This window comes from Procambarus clarkii, chromosome 94 (genome assembly GCF_040958095.1).
Source record: "Procambarus clarkii isolate CNS0578487 chromosome 94, FALCON_Pclarkii_2.0, whole genome shotgun sequence".
Classification (NCBI taxonomy): domain Eukaryota; kingdom Metazoa; phylum Arthropoda; class Malacostraca; order Decapoda; family Cambaridae; genus Procambarus; species Procambarus clarkii.
The window spans coordinates 14,062,024-14,086,071 of NC_091243.1; positions in this window are offsets into that span (position 1 = coordinate 14,062,024).

The window sequence follows — 24,048 nt, forward strand, 5'->3', positions numbered from 1 at the left end:
TGAGTCTTAGAGGTCTCAGTCTAGACAAAAATACATTGCCTGAGATTGGGTGTAAATAATTTAGCCCGTTATTATGAACCTACGTACACAACCCGTCCTCAAGCTCTGCTCCTTCAAGCTGCAACTAACTACAAAGACTCATTAGTCAATTTCGTACTCTAATTATTCGTTCAATGAATATAATTAATTATATTCATTGGACTTTTAATTATAATATAGGTATTCGTACAGTGAAATACTTTAAATATATATATATATATATATATATATATATATATATATATATATATATATATATATATATATATATATATATATATATATATATATATATATATATATATATATATATATATATATATATATATATATATATATATACATATATATATATATATATATATATATATATATATATATATATATATATATATATATATATATATATATATATATATGTGTGTGTATATCACGAAAATAAACACGTGATTTAAAAATGTGACAATGTCAGACCACGGAGGAAAAATGAAACAGGAATTTCCTTAAGTACTTTCGTATATTAATACATCTTCAGAAGGAGTGAAGATGTATTAATACATCTTCAGAAGGACTCCTTCTGAAGATGTATTAATATACGAAAGTACTTAAGGAAATTCCTGTTTAATTTTTCCTCCGTGGTCTGACATTGTCATATATATATATATATATATATATATATATATATATATATATATATATATATATATATATATATATATATATATATATATATATATATATATGATGAATATTCATTCACAGTGCTCAACTTATTTATATCATTTGACCGACACTAATAACACGATTTCCACGCCAATTAATATAACGCAAAAAGATATGAAAAGATACACTTGAATCACTTTCTAAACTCTGTGCTTGTAACTTTAGCATTCATTTCCACACAGGAAATGAATGAACGGAGTGAAGCATCTTCACTTTCAACTCACCTCACTTTCAACTCACCTCACGTTCAACTCACCTCACGTTCAACTCACCTCACGTTCAACTCACCTCACGTTCAACTCACCTCACAGGTATGTGGGTTGGGTGAGTTGTTTCAGCCACGATATTGTGACTATAACTCTCTGCTGATATCTTTCTCTTCAACACGCAATCCGTTAATACCAAAGAACTATTCTTCTGAAGAAGTAACATGCGAAGATTGTCGCTGCAGCTATTGGTCTGCACTTGCCAAACAATCCCAGAAGTAAACAACACAATTTTCCTGGCGAGAGCAAACAACGCCCCCCCCCCACCCCACAAGCCTCAGACGAAGCAGAGATATATCACATGCAGGCGAAGAGTCACAATAACGTGGCTAAATTATGTTGACCAGACCACACACTAGAAGGTGAAGGGACGACGACGTTTCGGTCCGTCCTGGACCATTCTCAAGTCCCTTCACCTCATTCTCAAGTGTGTGGTCTGGTCAATATATCACATGATACATTAATGACCTAATCCTTAATTTCTGCACGTATATGCGAGTCTCTGTTTTCATGACATTATCATTACTAATGCTCTAAGGCTTCTGACGAGAGTCATGCAATAGCAAGGAGCTCTCGCCAAAGTTAATTTGCTTGAGCGAAGCTCTGCCGGCCAATACATCAGGACGTCACGCAGTAGTAAAACAAAAGACAGACTTCTTTCCTTAAGTGGATTTGTTTTTTCCTTCTTGCACGAGACAAGTTGCTATCAGATGCCAGCGTCGATTAAGTGGACATTTTCGTCTTGCGACAGGAATGACTTATCTTGCTAAGAAGTTAGAAATCTTGTTGCTCTGGCAACCTTAGGTGCAAACTCAAATATATATATATATATATATATATATATATATATATATATATATATATATATATATATATATATATATATATATATATATATATATATATATATCTGTGGATTTTCCGCACATATATATATATATATATATATATATATATATATATATATATATATATATATATATATATATATATATATATATATATATATATATATATATATATATATATATACAGATAGCCCAAAACAAATAGGGAATCTACACTTCCGAGAAGCTAACCAGGACACAGGTCATTTCGGGTCATTGGTGATGTGACCACGAGGTTGTAAACTGCGAAGCCGTCATGCTAATCCACGGGGATTAGCACTCTTCCTCGTCAAAAACCTTGAACCTCACCCGCCTTGTTGATCTGGAGAGCAGGCAAACAAGGCCTGGGACAGAACAGGGGGATGGTTACCTTGAGGTGCTTCCGGGGCTCAGCGTCCCCGCGGCCCGGTCGTCGATTAGGCCTCCTCGGTCGTCGACCAGGCCTCGTAAGGTAGTGTAGGGTAGAGTGTGTTTGTGGTTCTGGGCAGGGCATCGTCTCAAGGGGCTAGATTCACGAAGCAAGTACTTACGAACCTGTACATCTTTCCTCAATCTTTGGCGGCTTTGTTTACAATTATTAACCAGTTAACGAGCTCCGAAGCACCAGGATGCTGTTTATAAAAATACATACAGTTGATTGGCAAGTTTTCATGCTTGTAAACTGTTTTATGAATGTAACCAAAGCCGTCAAAGATTGAGGAAAGATGTACACGTTCGTAAGTACTTCTGCTTCGTGAATCTGGCCCCAGGTTATGTGGAACAACCTGTATAGATTGATTGATTGATGGAGATTAAGCCACCCAAGCACGGGCATGAATAACCCGTAAAACCGTCGTAGTAAGTATGACACTCCTGTACCCATCACACTGTCAGTAAGGAACATAGTTAGGACCTGTCTTTTTAATGTATTAAATAAAATCATAATTTCAAAGTGTCATTCCCGTGTGTATTAATGGTACCTGTCTTAGTGATATTGGGCTTACAGTGACCCATGTAAGACCGTAACAACCCCTGTAAGACCGTATACGAAGACCGTAACAGCTAATATTTCTATCTCTCGTACTCTCCCCTCTCCGTCTCTCTCCCTCTGACTCGCTAGCTCGCTCTTGGTCTCTCTCTCGCTCTCACTCTCAATTCTCCCTTAAGTTGCCTGCGCAGAGCTCAGTCTGTGTTGAGTGATTAATTAGGTCATCATATAACGGACCGAGTGTTAATATATTACACTAACAAGGAGTAGTGGTTATTACAATGGTAGTAGCGGTCTCCCATCATTACAGCATGTATGCAATGTGTCGTATGTATCATGTATCTCAGAATGTGTCACGGGTGTCAGAATGTATCACTTGATGTATGTGGCAGGTGTGTGAGTATATATATATATCACCTGTCAGTGTAGATGCACCCTCCCACTGTGAGCCAGTGGGAGGGGTGGTTTGTGTGGGGGTGTAGGGGGTCTGGGGGAGAAGGGGTTGGGGAGAACGTGGTGGGGGAGAAAGAGGGATGGGGGGGGGGATGGTGTTATTACTTTAAAATGTTATCCCTGATGCACACAGAGTACCACAAGTAGAACATTTCTGTCAATTTTCCTGAGAACAGTGTATAATATTTTAGAATACTGTTAGAACGTTTTGTTTTAATTTTAATGTTTAAAGTATTTCATCAGAGAGTAGCTGGCAGCCAGTGACAATGTAACGGGGGTGGGGGAAATAGCTCTCCCTTGTCCATTATTCCACCCCCCAGTTAACTAACGAGGTCGGGGGAAACAGCTCTCTTTAGTACTTATCCCGTCCTCAGTTAGCTAACTATTCTAGAGCACCCCCCAGAGTTCCTGCGGCAACCTCCCTCGTTCAACGCCTTGTAACCTAGGTATTCGACTACCTAGGTGCTGGGACTACAAGGCGCCGTAACTTGATCAGCTATCCGAAAAAAGTTTGGGCAAAATATGACCCATCGCCGTTTTCAGTAATTGACATATTTTCAATTTAAAAAGTCGTAATTTGAAAATGAAAATAGGTGCAGAGTCAGAATTCGGCTCAAAAATTACGCTCAGGGGTCAAATTTCCGACATTTTAGACTATTTTGAAAACTGCAGGGGGGTTTGGGCAAAATATGACCCATTGCCGTTTTTAGTAATTGGCATATTTTCGGTATAAAAAGTCGTAATTTGAAAATGAAAATAGGGGCAGAGAGTCAGAATTCGGCTCAAAAATCACGCTCAGGAGTCAAATTTCCGACATTTCAGATATTTTGAAAACTGCAGGGGGGGGGGGGGGGGGGGGTTTGGGCAAAATATGACCTATTGCCGTGTTCAGTAATTGGCATATTTTCGGTATAAAAAGTCGTAATTTGAAAATGAAAATAGGTGCAGAGAGTCAGAATTCGGCTCAAAAATCACGCTCAATAGTCAAATTTCTGACATTTCAGATATTTTGAACTGCAGGGGGGTTTGGGCAAAAAATAAGCTATCGCAGTTTTCAGTAATTGGTATCCTTTTCGGTATAAAAAGTCGTAATTTGAAAATGAAAATAGGTGCTGAGAGTCAGAATTCGGCTCAAAAATCACGCTCAGGAGTCAAATTTCCGACATTTCAGATATTTTGAAAACTGCTGTGGGAAAAACCTGCTGGGATTAATATTAGAGGACACTACCAGGAACTTGTACTGAACTAAATCAAAAAATTACTGTCTGCAAATTAATTCAACTAAAATCTCTAGCTAGGGTTGTAAATCCTAGCTCCTCTTTTCTTAATGACAGATTGTGGGCTGTAAGGGACAGGTGGGGTGAATGAATTAGTTGATAGAAGTTCCAGTCCACTTGTAGACAGGGATTCTCACATCAGCTTGTATTTTATACAAGGATAAGATTTAATAAATTCAGTTATATGACTGAACACTGGCTCTGTTTAAATCAGGGATTTAAACATATATAGTCTAGCCTAGCACCATAACTATTAACAGCCAATATGTTCTTATACTATAAACAACAGTTTAAATTGTAAAAGTATAATAAATGACTTTAAATGTAGTCTAAGTACTAGAAATTATTCAATTAAATGAACTTATATGATAACTTAAAAAAATAACTAAGCAAGCAATTGTTAACTTAATTTATATATTCAAGTATATATGCAATGTATTTATACTCAATTTATATGATAGGTACAGTCAGATTGACTGAATCTCTTCCAACAGCATGGACACTTATGAGGTTTTATTTACTTATTGCGGCTGAATCTTTTCTCACATAATGGACACTCATGAGGTTTAGTGCTTGGATAAAGATTCTACTGCTGTTCTACAATATTAATAAACTTACTTAGATATGAGGCGTTGCCTCGCTTTATAACCGACAGACAGACTTATAGAATATTAAAGTCACACAAGCATACAATTGGCCAACTATATACCCAAATAACCCTCAATATACTTCTCTGAATGCCGGAGTGCCTGTCTGACAGTGTGCCAGACTGATAATTCTCTTGTCGCGAGTATAGGCACGATATTTTATCTATAACAGCGTTGCTGTATGATGTACTAGTAGCGTTGCTACTTGATTTTTCTTTAACCCTTTGCAGAAGAATGATAGTGGTGCAGGTGGAGACAAGCCACTGTGTGCTCCACTCTACTCTTATAGATATAAATATTCTAGGGTTTTCTTTGTAGATATTGTCCAGGTACTCCCCCAGTTCTAGAGAGTATTCCCTGGTGATAAAGATAACTAGATAAGGTGTCCTAAGCCAAATAATGTTCGCTAAGGATCCGTCACACTTGTTCACTGTGTTGTCAACAAACAGTAGTGCCGCGTGGTGTGGTCGTGGGCGCTTCTTGTTCCCAAGATGCCCCTCCCTCCCCTTGAGAAGGGGTAGCTTTCAATGAATATTGATTGATTATTTTTACAGTCTAGACTTATGATTGAGATAAGATGTGATTATAATATAATTAGATATAGGATTTAAAGATTATAAGTAGTACTTGATAGTACCACTGATTCTTATTAAGGATTCGATTTATAGTCTCTTATGGAAACAATTAATGTTCCAATAGTTTTTTAATTAAGAAATCCTTCTAGAAGCTTCTGGATCCTTGAGAGATCATGCACAAAGTTACGTAGGCATCAATAGGGCCCTTTGGCGTACGTGATTAGAGTGGCATTGTCATCTAGGCTTAAGCTGTATAATGAATCTATAATGATTCTAATATGATTTTGATATGATTTGATATGATTTTCATACGATTTAGATATGATATAGATATGATACAGAAATAATACAGAAATTATACATTTCTTAGATGATTATTAGATATGGTGGGTAAAAATTTCCCGCAACTGCAGGGGGGTTTGGGCAAATTATGACCCATCGCCGTTTTCAGTAATTAGCATATTTTCGGTATAAAAAGTCGTAATTTGAAAATAAAAATAGGTGCTGAGAGTCAGAATTCGGCTCAAAAATCACGCTCAGGAGTCAAATTTCCGACATTTCAGATATTTTGAAAACTGCAGGGGGGTTTGGGCAAAATAGGACCCATCTCCATTTTCAGTAAATGGTATCTTTTCAGTATAAAAAGTCGTAATTTGAAAATAAAAATAGGTGCTGAGAGTCAGAATTCGGCTCAAAAATCACGCTCAGGAGTCAAATTTCCGACATTTCAGATATTTTGAAAACTGCAAGTGGGTTTGGGCAAAATATGACTCATCGCCGTTTTCAGTAATTGGTATCCTTTTCGGTATAAAAAGTCGTAATTTGAAAATGAAAATAGGTGCTGAGAGTCAAAATTCGGCTCAAAAATCACGCTCTGGAGTCAAATTTCCGATATTTCAGATATTTTGAAAACTGCAGGGGGGTTTGGGCACAATACGACCCATTGCCGTTCTCAGTAATTGACATATTTGTAAAGGGAGGGTGGGGGAAATAACTCTCTCTTGTCCATTATTCCATCCTTCATTTAACTAACCAGGCCGAGGGAAACAGCTCTCCCTACTCCGTTATCCCGTCCTCAGTTAGCTAACTATTTTAGAGCACCCCCCAGAGTTCCTACAGCAACCTCTCTCATTCAGCACCTTGTAACCTAGGTATTCGACTATCTAGGCGCTGGGACTACAAGGCGCCGTAACTTGATCAACTATCCGAAACCTCTAGAGAACTCTAGAACACATTTCACTGCCACAAATGCATAAGAGAATCGAAAGGGAAGAGATGAATAATGAAGTAATTAGTGAGGGTTTGGGGTGAGAGAGGTAGAGAGGTGGGAGGAGCGAGGAGGGTCGTCAGTTGAAAGTGAGAGTTTGGGAGAGGGATGGAGGGAGAGAAGTAGACAGGTAGAAGTAGAAGAGTAGATAGTAGAAGTAGAAGAAGAAATGCTGCCACCATCCATTCATTTGTCCATACCTACAAGACAAGGAATGGAACTTGTCTGTACCAAAAGATGTTATTACCATGTATGTCTAAATTATTACTTAGACATGTATGTCTAAGTTATTACCATGTCTAAACCTGTACTCATTAAAATCATGAAACCAGTAACCGCAGAGGCTTTCTCACCTCAACTCAAAAACTCTAGGGAACAAAGTTAAAGACAATTTAAATCATAAATTCAATTATATTTCACATACTAAGTATCATAATTTAAGCAATTCAACTTAATGTTCAAGATATGTAAAGTGAGTCATCATCCAAGAATTCGAGAACCCTACAACTTGACTGCCCCTGATCCTCACACAACACTTGTAAACACGACTAAGTCACCTGCTGTTGTCAGGCAGCGTCACCCCCCCCCCCCCCCGTCCGGCGACAGCCTATCTCGACGGCTGGCCTCTGCTCTGCTCTGCTGGCTGGTCTCCTATTCTATCCCGGTGCTCTACAGCTCCCTCAGTATATATTGGGAAACCTAGTAGCTAACTCCGCCCACAAGTAGATAGCCTCAGGCCCTCTACCAAGCTACTCCTTAAACGTCGGCGTGTTTAACAGATCTACCCGGCTACAATTATCAGATTAGCGGAAGCAAGGTGAAATATGCAGGGGCTGACCTCAGATAAATTTGAGGTCATTAACGCTTATAGGTGTGAGATTCAGGCCGACAGAATGGCGCCTCTCAAATCCTTGTCTGTGACTCATGAACTATATATATATAATAAATAAAACTAAACCAAACACCTTTACGGTGTTACAACGAAATCGTCGTGGGGGTCAGTATGTGACCACAGCACATTGTTCTCTCTTGAACTGTGGCAACCAGGACCCCCCCCCCCCCCAACCTCATCATACTGCTGGTGCATACTCGACAACAGTGATGGTGCCCCAATAAACTCGCCCCTCGGGGCAAAATTTAAAAAAAATTAAAATGGTGCAAAGTTGGGTGTGGGTAGCCACATTTATCTGGCCTCCAGCCTCGAACAGACAGACAAATGGACTAACAGATGTTCTAATTTATTTATTCAGATATGCAAGTGTTTATTTCTTAGCATGAGTATCTGTCTCTCTCTCTGTCGTCTACTATTTTTTTTTGTGCCTGTCTACCTTCCTTTCACAAAATTCTATATTCTTGCCAATTGTTTTGTTGTTAGTTCTTTGTGTGCTGCATTATCTGGCAGGTTCAGTCATCCTGTCTGTGTGGATGTTTTCACAGTATAAGTTTCGGTCTATCTTTCAATTTGCAATTTTACCTGTCTAAAAACCGACTATCTGACAGTCTGCTTGCTTGTCTGTGTCTGTGTGTCTGCTTGTGTGTTATGCTATCTTCTTCCCATCCTCCTCCTCCTCCTCTCTCTGTCTATCTCTCTCTCTGGTTCTCGTTCGCTCGCTTATCTTCTCACTAAGCATGCCTCCAGAGAAAAGAAACAGGAGATAATTTTGTCTCGACGAAGATGGGTTGCAGACTCCTTCCCTCCCCCTCCTCTACCACACCCCCCAGCAGCCCTAACTGATGATGTAACCACCATCACTTCCTTCATCACATCCTCTGCCACCACCCTCATCATCAACACCCCCTATTACTAATGCTACCACTATCACCAACATTACTATAATTAGCATTTCCACCACCACTGGTAGAACCACTTCACCACCCTCAGCCTCCCTCACTACTGCTACCACAACCACCATCAAGATCACTATAAACATAACTACAGTCACCACCCTCACCATATCTGCCATTTTCAGCAGCTTCGTTACTACAGTTAGGATACACTATCATACACTTCAGCACTATCATCACCATACATGCCAACGTTACCCAGGTTCTGATAACTCTAAAAATTAAAAGATAGGACATTAAATCTACGGAGATCAACATATGAATGAAAACAATTAATGTCTGGCAGGAAAGCTACCCTGGAACTACTTGCAACTTGAATCCCAATTCTAACAAAATTCCTAATTTTTGTTAGGAAAATTAAAATGTTTGGTATTAAACTGTCCCTTGAATACGCATATGTCACTCGCAATAACTATGAAATAATTAACACTAACTCCAAAGCAGCCATTCAACTCCAAGGAAGTCGTCAACTACTAAACTATCTACAAAACAACATGGAAGCATCAAATTCTACCGGTAAACAAAGCCTGCTCTAACTCATCACCATGAGTTAGCTGCACTACAACTCATCACCATGAGTTAGCTGCACTACAACTCATCACCATGAGTTAACTACACTACAACTCATCACCTGGAACACACAGTTCTCTCTCACACATCACAATCAGCTACCTGGAACATAGATGTTACCGAGCACAGACCACCAACCTTCAACACAGAAACCACCAGAGATTAGATATCAAAAAGTTACCCATCGCACGTACCTAAGGTCGCAGGTACCCATATACCCCCCCCCCCCAAGTATATGGGTACCTGCGACTAAGTTACCCATATACTTGGGAGACAATATTGTAGACGACCAAATATACATTCACTCAACTAGAGGTGAACTGTTATAAGTTGCAGCAGTACAGGAACCACATTTGAGGAACCAGGAAAATGACCTATAAGAAAGCTCATTTTCTTAAAGTCTAACTTCTAATATAATTCCTGAACAAGAACAAGACTGAAAAAGAATATTATAAAGACAAAGAAGCATATAAGAAGCAGGAGGAGGAAGAACAATAAGAGATGGGATGGAACTGGGAGTAGCACCAACAGCAAGAAGGAAGAGGAAGACTCAGAGGAGATGGATGGAAGTAGAAACAGCAGCAGGCGAAAGCTACTTGCCTTATCAACACTGAGGAACCTCGTAACTGCCACCGATGGAGAGCTCTAATGGGCACGATCTCCTGGCACCTTCTGCCAACACTACCCCCTTCAGAAGGCACTCAGGAGACCACTATCTTCTTCAGGACGCGTCTAATCGGCTATTATCTTCGTCAGGAGGTGCCCAGGCGACCATTAGTTTGGTCGAGAGGTGCCCCAGGCGTCCACGAGCCTCACAAGCACGGCACTACAGGCCGACGTAACTATCGTTTAGGATGTCTGCTGATTACATAACAACATAAGAATTAAAGAAAATGTAAAAAAAAACCTATTGGCCCATACGAAGCAACTATTTGGTTAAATAGTTCCTTTTTTATCAAAATGATATGCTGTAACGATAATTATCTTTCCCAACAGGTGCTCGATCAACCATTCTATTCATCATTTTATGAATAGAGAGGATTTATGACACTGCTGAGTTCGTCAGGATGGAACTATTACAGGGATTACTTACGTCAGAGACAGCATATACACCTGTCATCCACGAATGGATAAAGTATTCAACTATTAGTTTCATTCGCGTAGAAATGTATGTTTTACATTTGTCAATTCTTGTCACTTGAAATGTCATTTCTTATATTATCATATTTGAGGGTTGGGTCTATGATGTACGTATATTTCATTCCTCAAGATTGATCTAGTCGACGGAATCCTTCGTAAGGAATTATCAAGAGACCAATCTTCTGGAAAATCAATACAAACCTAATTAGTGAACATCACTTGTTATATATTAACTACAACTACTAAAATAAAGTCTTGGAAAAAATTTATTGCTAAAATTGCATTATTTTACATGAGTAAAATAAAACATGGTTGAATTATCCAACAACCTTTCATTTACTACCAATTGTTTTCACTTCCTTCTCCTCCTTCCTCTTCCTTCATGCCTCGTGCATCCGTCCCCTCTCTCTCCCCAACTGTAGGTCCCCCCCTACCTACCTGCCCAAGACACTAACCTCTGCCCTTAGTTACATCTCCATGATGAAATGCTCTCAAGGGGCCAGATACGTCCCCTTCAAGTCGGCAACATAAAACGGAGAAACCTACTAATTCAGGTCTGAAAGGTGATGCTGTGGGGTATAATCCCTCCCACTCCCCACCACTCCCTTATCAAGGCCACTACTCACCCTGCTAAGTGCTTCTATTTAGATGCTCTGCGGGCGGCACTGGGTGGGGGAGTGTGGGTGGTGGATGTGTGTGTGGGTGGTGGGTGTGTGTGGATGTGTGTGTGGGGTGGTGGATGTGTGTGGGTGGGTGTGCGTGGGTGGTGGGTGTCTTTTAGGTGGGATCGAGTGCTCTTAAATTGGTTTTGAAGGATTAAAGGACTACGCGATCAGTTTGTCGGTCAGCTCATAATCCTCACACCTTAAATTGTAATTAATTTTGTCAATAAAGATGTTAATGATAATAATCCTTCATGGCTATGAAAGCGTTGTCTTTGCACTGTATCCATATTTCGCTTCCAGTAGATAAATATCAAATGAAAATAAGAAACTCAGTATTGTGAAGACTAATAATAAACAGCAGTTCCCCTATGATTGTAATATCTCCATTGCTCATACAATTATATATTAGCGATAAGACCTACCATTAATGTATAATGGCTTACTGTAAATATATAGCTCTTGATATAGAACATTCTCTGCAACTAGCTGACATTGTAACTATAAGGTGTGAAGGATAGATGAAATTGTTTATGTAATAATCTAAGATAAGGTCTGATAAAGACCTTTTGTGCCCTCTGTAATGCTTTTTGCGCTACCGCTCACAGGATGAGTATGGGGTGCACAATAAACTAGCCGCCTCAGGCGGGAACAATCAAAATCCTCTCTCTGTCTCTGTCTGTCTGTCTGTCTGTCTGTCTGTCTGTCTGTCTGTCTGTCTGTCTGTCTGTCTGTCTGTCTGTCTGTCTGTCTGTCTGTCTGTCTGTCTGTCTCTGTCTCTCTCTCTCTCTCTCTCTCTCTCTCTCTCTCTCTCTCTCTCTCTCTCTCTCTCTCTCTCTCTCTCTCTCTCTCTCTCTCTCTCTCTCTCTCTCTCTCGTAGTTCTTCAATATCTTGCCATCAACCATAAGAAATGTTGCCGAAACAAAAGTGGACTTTTTAAAGAAAAAAATATAGACAGACCGTACCAACAGAGTTGTAGTATGTATGCATGTATGTATGTATGTATGTATGTATGTATGTATGTATGTATGTATGTATGTATGTATGTATGTATGTATGTATGTATGTATGTATGTATGTATGTATGTATGAATTAATTAATTATTTATAAGTATATGAGCATTTATTATGAATACATATAATTGTCTATGTGTTGCATTTTATTTTAACTCCATTTACATATTTTCAATCATCGAACCGGTTCTCCTCCCTCCTTCACTCTCTCTCGTGCCCTCCTTTCTTCCCTCTTCTTTTCTCTTCTCTTCTTCCTTTCACTTTCTCCCTCGCTTCCTCTTTCCCTTCAACTTCACCTTCTCTATCTCGGCCTCCACCATCCCTGAGGTGCGTATCACACGCCCTCACTAATGATGAACAAGCCTCGTTTAATTAGCAGACCATGCATGTTTACCACAATGGTCGTGGGCGTTGTCTGTGGTGGTGGTAGTGTGGTGCTAGGGGTGGTGGTGTGGTGGTGTGGTGGTGTGGTGGTGTGTGTGGTGGTGGAGGTGTGGTGGTGGTGGTAGTGGTGTGGTGGTGTGGTGGTGTGTGTGGTGGTGGTGGTAGTGGTGGTGGTGGTGGTGTGGTGGTGGTGTGGTTGTGGTGGAGGGCTGTTGTGGGTGGTGTGGTGGTGGTGGTGGGCTGTTGTGGTGGTGGTGGTAAGTTGTTGTGGGTGGTGGTGGTGGTGTGTGGTGTGGTGGTGGTAGTGGTGGTGTGGTGATGGTGGTATGGTGGTGGTGGTGTGGTGGTGGTGGTGGTGGTGTGGTGGTGGTGGGGGTGGAGGGTTGTTGTGGGTGGTGTGGTGGTGGTGGTGGTGTGGTGGTGTGGTGGTGTGGTGGTGGTGGTATGGTGGTGGTGGTGTGGTGGTGGTGGTGGTGTGGTGGTGGTAGTGGTGGTGTGGTGGTAGTGTGGTGGTTATGTGGTAGTGGTGGTGTGGTGGTGGTGGAAGGTTGTTGTGGGTGGTGGTGGTGGTGGTGGTGGTGGTTGTGGTGGTGTGGTTGTGGTTGTGGTGGTGGTGGTAGAGGGTTGGTGCCAGTGGGATGATGGTACTTACCTAACAGTACATTCTTAACGGTTTACCAGCCTTGAATAGACTTGATGCATCTGTTGCATTAAAAAAAACGACTATTTTGACTTTCAAATTCTTTGTCGATTCAGGCCTTAAAGTTGTGGATGGAGGTGGCTTCCACAGCATCTTCTTTCAGTGCATTCCCCTTATTGACCACCCGTACAGGGTAGTCAACAAGGGGGGAATGTTGTTGTGAATGTCAATGTCTTTCCTTATATTTGGATTTCCAGCTTTCACCTACGTCCTATTGTCCTATTTTCTCTCAACTTAAAAAGGAAAACCCTTGTCCAATCTTCTCTATTTCCTCTTCATGTTAAGATCATGTCCCCCTCTGTTTCCTCTCACAGGTTCTGATCTAACAAACTGTGTGAACTGCTTTGATAGCGTCTTTGTGAGAATCGACTTGAGAATGGTCCAGGACGGATCGAAACGTAGTCGTCCCTTCAGTTTCTAGTGTGTGGTCTGGTCAACATTTTATCACCCTGTTTCTCGTTGTCGAATCACGAGTTAGGAAAAAGGTGAGTGAGTGAGTGAGTGAGTGAGTGAGTGAGTGAGTGAGTGAGTGAGTGAGTGAGTGAGTGAGTGAGTGAGTGAGTGAGTGAGTGAGTGAGTGAGTGAGTGAGTGAGTGAGTGAGTGAGTGGGTGAGTGAACGAGTGAGTGAGCGAGTGAGTGAGTGAGTGAGTGAGTGAGTGAGTGAGTGAGTGAGTGAGTGAGTGAGTGAGTGAGTGAGTGAGTGAGTGAGTGAGTGAGTGAGTGAGTGAGTGAGTGAGTGAGTGAGTGAGTGAGTGAGTGAGTGAGTGAGTGAGTGAGTGAGGGCTCCAACCGTGTGTGTGAGAGGTGGGTGAGGAGGAACATGAGTATCAAGTGGGCGGTGGACATGAGCTGTCATGTTCAATTGGCTCCACACGGCTCCATGGCATGGCCCTGACAGAACAGGGGGGAGGGGGGTACGGGGGAGGAGGAAGAGTAGGAGGGAGTGGGAGAGGGAGGGGGAAGAGGGGGAGTGAGAAGGGGAGTGTGAGTAAGGGGAAGGAGTAAGAGAAGTCGAGATGAAAGGAAGGGAGAGGGGAGAAAAGAAAGAGTAGCGATGATTTGAAAGAAAGTGAACAAAAAAAGTAAACAAAAAGCATTGCCAAAAGAAGGAGAAGCAGGCGACGCTAAAGAAATGAAAACGAAATAATAGAAGAAATGAGTAACACACGAAGTGTAAATAGAAGAGACGAATAAGCTCGTTGAGAAGGAGGAAAAGGAAAAGCGAATAAGGACGTAATCCATAAAATATATGTAAACCAAAACCAGATGACTAGGAGGGATGAAGGGGGCCCAGGAGCTATTTCTCCTGGCACGATATTGAACAACTAAAAAAGAGAGAGAGAGAGAGAGAGAGAGAGAGAGAGAGAGAGAGAGAGAGAGAGAGAGAGAGAGAGAGAGAGAGAGAGAGAGAGAGAGAGAGAGAGAGAGAGAGAGAGAGAGAGAGAGAGAGAGAGAGAGAGAGAGAGAGAGAGAGAGAGAGAGAGAGAGACAGTACAAAGAGATAGATATCTTCATTGATAGTCAGAAAGATATTTTAATAAGAGTAAAGTTACATTTCCACAGGAATCTTAGAATCCTAACATCAACAGGAAGAGATCAGTGTAAGAATCTACTGCATCAATGGCAACAACATCAGCAGCAGCAACAGCAGCTGCAGCAACAGCAGCAGCAATATCAGCAGCAGCAACAGCAGCAGCAATATCAGCAGCAGCAACAGCAGCAGCAATATCAGCAGCAGCAACAGCAGCATCATTGACTGCAACAGCAACACCAGCAGCAGCAGCAGCAGGGGATCCACCCCCAGCCTCCCCGGCAGCTCTTCACGTGGGGTCTGTGAAGTGGACATTTCCCGTTCTCAGGGCCATGGGTGGCTTCGTGGGGGAGGAGGAGGCTGTGGTGGTCATCGTGGTGGTGATGGTGCTGGCGGTGGTGTCAATGGTGGTGGTGATGATAGTGAAGGAACTAGTGCTTGGGGTTGTTGTCAAGGAGGCCACGACTGGACAGGCACGACACCTGAAAGTTGCCACACACACCATCCAAGCTGTCCTCACACACACACACACACACACACACACACACACACACACACACACACACACACACACACACACACACACACACACACACACACACACACACACACACACACACACACACACACACACAGAAAGAGAGAGAGAGAGAGAGAGAGAGAGAGAGAGAGAGAGAGAGAGAGAGAGAGAGAGAGAGAGAGAGAGAGAGAGAGAGAGAGAGAGAGAGAGAGAGAGAGAGAGAGAGAGAGAGAGAGAGAGAGAGAGAGAGTGTGTGTATTGACCAGTTCAGGTCAGGTTTAGGGCTGGTCATCACATCACAGCCTTCACTGAAATCCTTACTGTTATGCAAATATTCTCAAACAATTTCCCCACCAGTTCTAACTCCCAAGACGCCCACGAATTAATAACAGCCCCCCAAGACGCCTTACCATCAACAGCTTGGGGGACTACCAGTACTATAGTGGTTCTAGGCACTATAGCACATCACTCCAACTGCTGTCGTTCATTCCAAGGCTGACTTTAACTTGTTGCTGAAGATGTTGATAAAAATGAAATCCGGTCAATCGACCACGCGAAAGCGGTTCAAAGGTGGCTGATACTAACTTGATTATAACTTTGTAATCTTGCACTAAAGTTTGTATCTATTTTTTGTAGTTTGTATCTAATCAAAACAAATAATTATTTCATCATATACAGGAGTTTCTGCGATCTGGCTTCCGATGAGCTGATGTAGGATAACAGCATTTAGTTTGCTGATTTCACAAGGAATATCAGTGACAATCTTAATATTTAGCAAGTGGGAGGGTGTCAAGGTTCCCATGGACCCTTCTCGGGTTACTAAGACCAGTTTCTTAACAATAGCAGCAGCGGATCGACCCAGACCAACTCCTGTTTAGCGAGGAATGACTGGGCGTCAATCCGTAACTGCTCGCCTCTATTCACCCAGCAGTAACTGAGTACCTGGTTGGTATAACCGATTAGCGAGTCGTGTTACAGGAAAAAAACCAGTAAGGTAAGAGCTGCAGCACAGCTTATTGATTTTCTTCATTAAATGTTGTTTCTGTTAAGTGTCTTGTTTATCATAAATGACGTAGTGTAGTGCCCAACCACTTGGGCTGGACGGTCTCGCTTCATACAGGTCGGCGTTCAATCCCCGATCGTCCAAGTGGTTGGATACCATTTCTTCACTTCCCGTCCCATCCCAAATCCTTATCCTGACCCCTTTCAAGAGCCATATAGTCGTAATGGCTTGGCGCTTTCCCCCTGATAATTCCCTCCCTCCTGTAGATAACGGAACTACTGATAAGAGGAGTTTAACAAACGAGGGTCTGTGGAACCGCGAACAAGGAACAAGTCGGCCATTTAGTAGGCCTGGCGTTCTCTGTCTCCCCCCTCCCCCGGTATTCGACGCTGTAGAAGAGACTTTACTCTTCTACACTCCACTCGTACTCCATCTCCTTGTAGTAGTAGTAGGTGTAGCGATGGCCCTGAGTCTTACATGGTCGGAGTTCGATCCCTGGCGGTCCAGGTACTTGGGTATCGTTCCTTCACCCCTTCCTCATATCCCTCCTGAAGTACGTCCTGTAATTAGAATCATCGAGGTCCGCCACGGAACACTACTGACCTGCCCCAGGATTCAACCCACAACAGTTGTCTAACTCCATTTGAGAAGAAACTTGGTAATTTGGCGATAGCGATCCGAGAGCGTAGACCACTGCACTACACGTGCCCACCCTCCCAAACCCACCAATCAGAGATGATCCTTGTCAGAGAGAATAATTTCCATGCCGCTTCAAAACATAAACAAATTTAATTGCCTCACCTCAAGCATGACGACGGACTCAAGAGAGCAGCGAGAGTAGAGAAGCAACAAGGTGGACACAGACAGACAGACACGAGGAGGCATAATCTCCTGCCCCCAACCGTGGTTAATAAGGTAACTCGATCCCTTTCACCTCAGAGGTCGCCGTTGGAGGATCACAGAACCCACTGGAAGAGAGTCCGAGTCTTTCATCCTCTCCCAATCACGTGGCTGTGATTGGGAGTACTTGTGTGCTTTCTGAACGACCGAATAGTAAAAACAATCATTGTATTCTTCTGGAGAAACCACAATTGTGTGGGTTCAGAATGACAGAAAACTCGAGTTCTCTAACATGTTTCTACGATGGGAAACTGAGATGGTTTAGGAAGATATTTAATATTCTATAGCAGGAAAAATATACATAGTAGTAACTAATATGTATAAAAGGAAAGATGAATAAAGACAATTATGGACAAAGACAAGTATCAATACAGCCAATTATGGATAAAGACAAATGTAGATGAAACATTTAGTCGAAGTAAACTGTACCGAAGCCACTAACTCGCATTTTGTTCGTGGGTTTGAGCACCTATTTCGACTACACGGCCTGGGAGTCCCAGGGCGCCTGGCTGGCTGTTGACACTAGACCGGACAGGTCTCAGGCGTCCACTGGGTCGATGGAGAGTGGACGACCTGGATGTCGCCATCACTCTCCGGTGCCAACAGTTGCCTTCATCAATCATCGCCATTGACTGTCTAGGGATTCACTCAAGCTTTCACTCTAGCGGTCATCGTTGGTAGTTTCTGCCATTGTCGTTAGTTCCTTGCCATCGTCGCCAGCCCCCTGCCATCGTCGCCAGCCCCTTGCCATCGTCGCCAGACATAGCACCGCCTCTACCCCCCCGGACCGCGTGCGATCCGATCCCAACACCATAATTTGCAGCGTGAGACAGCAGACTTGTGTTGTGGTGACTGATGCATCTTGTGACGTGATCATTATTGTCTTTATTTTCGCAATTGTCATTCGTCATGTCGTTGTGGCTGTCATCGCAGCGTAATTGTGGTGTCAGAGTTGCGTTTTGGTCATGTTAATGTAACACCAACGATCAACTTTATCGTGAGGAAAATATAACATAAGAATGATTGATGTATATAATGGCGAGGCGGGTCTACAAGGTTTAATAAAACAAAAATGACTTCCGAGAAAGCAGGAATATCCGCAGCTGGAAGCTTGGAATGTGTTAGCTCTCAAATTCCAAAACAGTTGGAATAGGCCCATGACGTCAAATCCCACCGCTGCCACCAGTAATCGTTACCTTATTGGTTACCTTATTAAGGAATTGGTATCCACATACTCGTTGACAAGCATATTAAATCCTGTTGAAATCAGATCTATGGTACATGATCTATGAGTTCAGACTGGTGATGATCCAGGTTCGCTCTCTGATTTCATAAACGTTCAATGAGCCTATTTCTTTATTTCCATGGTATAATTAGTTATTTGCTTATCTTCAAATTGTGTGCAGGTTATTGATTTTCTTCTTTAAATCTTGTTTCTTTTAAGAGTTATTGCCTATTGCCGGTAAATTGTATGCAATTATTTCTCTATAAATTCTGCCGTTTTAATTATGCACTTTACAATTGGTATTGTGTTGTCACTACTACAGCTCATTGTTTAACCAATATGTCCTCAATATGTTATGACTTTCTGAGTGCTGGGACAACATGGAGTGACTTTCTGAGTGCTGGGACAACATGGAGTGACTTTCTGAGTGCTGGGACAACATGGAGTGACTTTCTGAGTGCTGGGACAACATGGAGTGACTTTCTGAGTGCTGGGACAACATGGAGTGACTTTCTGAGTGCTGGGACAACATGGAGTGACTTTCTGAGTGCTGGGACAACATGGAGTGACTTTCTGAGTGTTGGGACAACATGAAGTGACTTTCTGAGTGCTGGGACAACATGGAGTGACTTTCTGAGTGCTGGGACAACATGGAGTGATTTTCTGAGTGCTGGGACAACATGGAGTGACTTTCTGAGTGCTGGGACAACATGGAGTGACTTTCTGAGTGCTGGGACAACATGGAGTGACTTTCTGAGTGCTGGGACAACATGGAGTGACTTTCTGAGTGCTGGAACAGCATAGACTCACACAATGACCAAACCACTCACCAAAAGATGGAGAAATGACGACGTTTCGGTCCGTCTAGGACCATTATCAAATCGATTATGATAACTGACTCACAGTCGACTTGAAATGGTCCAGGACGAACCGAAACGTCGTCGTCCCTTCACTTTCTAGTGTGTGGTTTGGTCAACATATTTCAGCCACGCTATTGTGACTCATCGTCTTCACATGAACTCATACTCTGGGTGCTGGGACGTGTTGAGGCGATTTTCTGAGATTTTGAAGATGCTGAAGTGGTTTTGAAGCATGAGGATGATCTGCATAGACTGCGTCTCTATAACCCTTACAAAGTACATGATGACAAAGGAGCTAGGAAATTGGGACATGAAACTAGGAAATTGGGACATGAAACTCGGATATGAGGACAAGAAGTTGGAATAAGAGGGCATGGAGAGGACATGGAGCTGGGATATGAGGACATAGAGCTGGGATATGAGGACATGGAGCTGGGATATGAGGACATAGAGCTGGGATATGAGGACTAGTAACTGAGATATGTATGGACAGAGTGAAGGACCAATGTCTCACTATTTGGGCCATCAGGGTTCGAACGACGACCTGGAAAGAAGCGAGGCTAACGCTTTACCGACCAGTCCAAGTAGTTGGATAACGGAATGTACATGAAAACCTGATTCAGATTTTTAGTGAGGTGCTAAAACTCATTTTACTTTAATATAAAATAGGACAGATAGTCTTTCTTCATAAAAAAAATGAAAAAATATTTAAAGTGAAGTATACATTCCATAATCCCTCTTAATTAATATAGCTCAGGAGTTATTCATGATAATACACATTGCTCTGTAATTAGCATGAATGATGGTGCAGCTTACAGTGAAAGTTTTGTAACCTAGCTTCTCGTATATTTATTTTTTCTGAGATTTTCGTGCACGGGTCCTAAGCCTCCAGCTGGCCAGCTCATTTCAGTCTTAGTGGATGGCTGTTAATGGTCTCGTGTATCCTGGCTACAGTAAGGTTTAGGTCCACTATGGGCAACGACTTTGTTTATACACTGAGGGCCTGGACAATGTTCAGGACTAAAGTCAACTTGCCGGCTGGTCAGTATAAGCCATTGCGTGTCCTTAATGACCCCCTAGAGGTTGTTAGGCTTTAAGTTCCACTAGGCGAAAGAGCGCGAGAAGATAAATGAATTTAGGGACACCTCGAAAACAAATGTTCAATAAAAAGTGTAAACATTTAATTCAAACTTATTTTCTACATTAATTTTTAGCTAAATATCCCCAGTGTGCTAACTGTAGGTAGTGAATATGGGTTTTTCTTATCTCGAGGTTATCTTGAGAGGATTTCGGGGCTTAGCGTCCACGCGGCCCGGTCCTCGACCAGCCCTCCTTTCTGTTACACCCCCCCCCCAGGAAGCAGCCAGTAGCAGCTGTCTAACTTCCAGGTTCCTATTTACTGCTAGATGAACGTAGGCATCAGGGTGAAAGAAACTGTGCCCATTTGTTTCCGCCTCCACAGGAGATCGAACCCGGAACATCAGGACTACGAATCCCGAGCATTGTCCACTCAGCCGCCAGGCTCTTTGATTGTAAACTTTTCACCATCTTTCTATTCCCAACTGAAGCAATTATTTTGATGTCTTAAGTCTATAAGTATCCTCTATGACTTCCCATTTCTCTACAGCCATACTGCCCCATTCCCCAGAGCCCTCACCTTTCTCCCTCACATTCCCCCCATTCCCAAGCCCCATCAACAACACCCCATCGAGTGACGGTGGGCACACCTGATACCAATCGGCCACACACCTGAGCACACACGTGACTGTCACCAACCACGGCGGGAACACTCCACTAATTGGCACGTGTTTGTGTGGGTGGGGTTTAGTGTGTGAGGTGTGCGAGAATCCAGTGTGTGTGGGGGATGGGTTAAATAGGGAGAGACTGGTTGTAAATACAATTGAACGGTACCTACACTTACTATACTGTAAAGCAACACACACACACACACACACACACACACACACACACACACACACACACACACACACACACACACACACACGAAAGGATCATTTTGTAGAAGCCAACTCCAGAAGCCCAGGACCCAAAAGGTCGATCCTGCAAGCACAAGAAGGTGTGTAAACTGACCAGGGTGAGATGCAACAGGTGAGAGAGATGCAACACTCTCTCTCTCTCTTGTGAGAGAGAGAGTGAGCGTGACAATCCCAGTGAATGGGAGATTTCCAACAGTCACACACTGGGCCAAAGAGCCGGAGCTCAACCCCCGCTAGTACAACTAGGTGAGTACACACATACACACACAACCACAACAGCCAGGGAGAGCCAAGCCTCAACTCCCAACACGGTGTTAGGCATGTCAGCCATCCTGTGAAAAATGCTACAGGGATGTACATTCCTTTCTTGCCGGTCTCTCTACCTTTTAGGTTTCTCTGTTCTGTGGTTCAGTGTTTTTGTCTGATCTCTCTTTCTCTCTCTCTCTCTCTCTCTCTCTCTCTCTCTCTCTCTCTCTCTCTCTCTCTCTCTCTCTCTCTCTCTCTCTCTCTCTCTCTCTCTCTCTCTCTCTAATGCACTCCACCTAAGTTCTAAAGTGAGTCCCTGTGTTTGTTATGCTCTCCCTCCGCAGGTGTACACAATTTGCTTACCTGCCCTGTTTATCTGGGTGTGTTTGTATTGGTCTGTGCTCTTAAACTCTGTCAATACACTCATGCCTTTGGAAATTTTATGCACAATTGAATTGGCAGGCATATTTATAGGGACCTCTTTGTAACTGTTGATAGGGGGTGAGAGAGAGAGAGAGAGAGAGAGAGAGAGAGAGAGAGAGAGAGAGAGAGAGAGAGAGAGAGAGAGAGAGAGAGAGAGAGAGAGAGAGAGAGAGAGAGAGAGAGAGAGAGAGAGAGAGAGAGAGAGAGAGAGAGAGAGAGAGAGAGAGAGAGAGAGAGGGGGGGGGGGAGGGCGATCTCCCACCATCTGTGTAAAGTAATAGACTTTATGAACAACATGTCAAAAATTATGAATGCGTCTGTGGGGTCAACCGCTAGATGCAACCCGTCCTCGACTCAAGTCCATTCCATCCAGCGGTCAACCGCACAGACGCATTCATTAATTTTTACATGCTGTTCACTCAAAACGGGAATTTTCTCAAATATAAATTAATATTATAATATATTAGCATATTGTGTATATATAGGCATAGGATAGGTTAGGTTAGGTGTTTAGGTTCTGTTGGCGATTATTTGTATTTGTAGTACGTGGGTGAAGCATTTATAGCGTTGTGATTCGAACAAAATTCGTCAGTGAAGCACTTGTTCCGGAAGTGTTCGAACGAAATGAGTTGTGAGTCGTGTGTAAACCGTTTGTCATTCATAAACAGCTGGGGTTTGGCGGCTGCATGGAATCACTTTTGGATCTTTGTTTGGAGGACGGGCTGGGTAAGAAGTACAGGGTTCTAAAGGTCTTCCTTTCTTGTTCCGAGTGAACCCGCTGATGAACCCACTCGACAAATAATCGCAATACAAATGTTAATACAATTTAAAAAATGTTAATACAAATAATCGCCAACAGAACCTAAACACCTAACCTAACCTATCCTATGCCTATATATACACAATATGCTAATATATTATAATATTAATTTATACTTGAGATATTTCCCGTTTTGAATGAACAGCATGTTAAAATTTATGAATGCGTCTGTGGGGTTGACCGCTGAATGTAATGGACTTGAGTCGAGGACGGGTTGTCTTACCAGTCCGGCCTCGTCAACAAAGACCAAATGGTCTCTCCACCCAGGTGTCAAACCACTTAATTTAATTTTTTTTAATTTTGCCCCGAGGGGCGAGTTTATTGGGCAGCGCCACTCATCTTGTGAGTGAACATACCGCCATAGCAGAATGTACAACACTCCCCAATAGGAAGAAAACCCGCTGGGTTGTTCATCCTGTCACTTGTACCCAGACACAGCTGGGACTTGCTTAACTGTCTCAAGTGAACAGCTCCTCAAACAAGAAGATTAACATTTATCAACCCTTAAAAGCTTACGTTATCTTGCGGGTGCAAAATTGGGAAATCTTTTAAGAACAGTATCAATATTTGACAAAAAGTGTTTTCCTAACTCAAACAATGTGGGGTTTATTATTCTACAGTTATTCCTAATATCTCTCAGGTGTTCACATTCACGTAGATAGTGGTCAAGGCGGTGTCCATCACTCTCACCACAGATGCTGCAACTTCGCTGATCAACTGTTGTTTCCATTCCAAATCTCCATGGATATTTGTATCCAAGACGGATTCTCGCTATTACAGATTCTCTCCCTCGTCGTCCTCCTCTTCGGCCATACTGATTGGGATTGCCAGCTGCAACCATGTTGTACCATCGTACAGATTCACTGGTTTGTGCTTCTATCCTCCTTTCCTCAGTTACCTTGTCACGGTGATGTTGCCTGATAATACCTCTAATTTGTAGTTGAGTCTTGGGTATGAAGTATTCAATATGGTCTCCTTCAGCGCCTTCAGCAGCCAGCACATCTGCTCGTTCATTCCCACATATTCCAACATGGGAGGGGATCCACAGAAACTTGATGACTCTTCCCTGGTTGGTAAGTACTCTCACAGCTCTCTTGATTTCAGC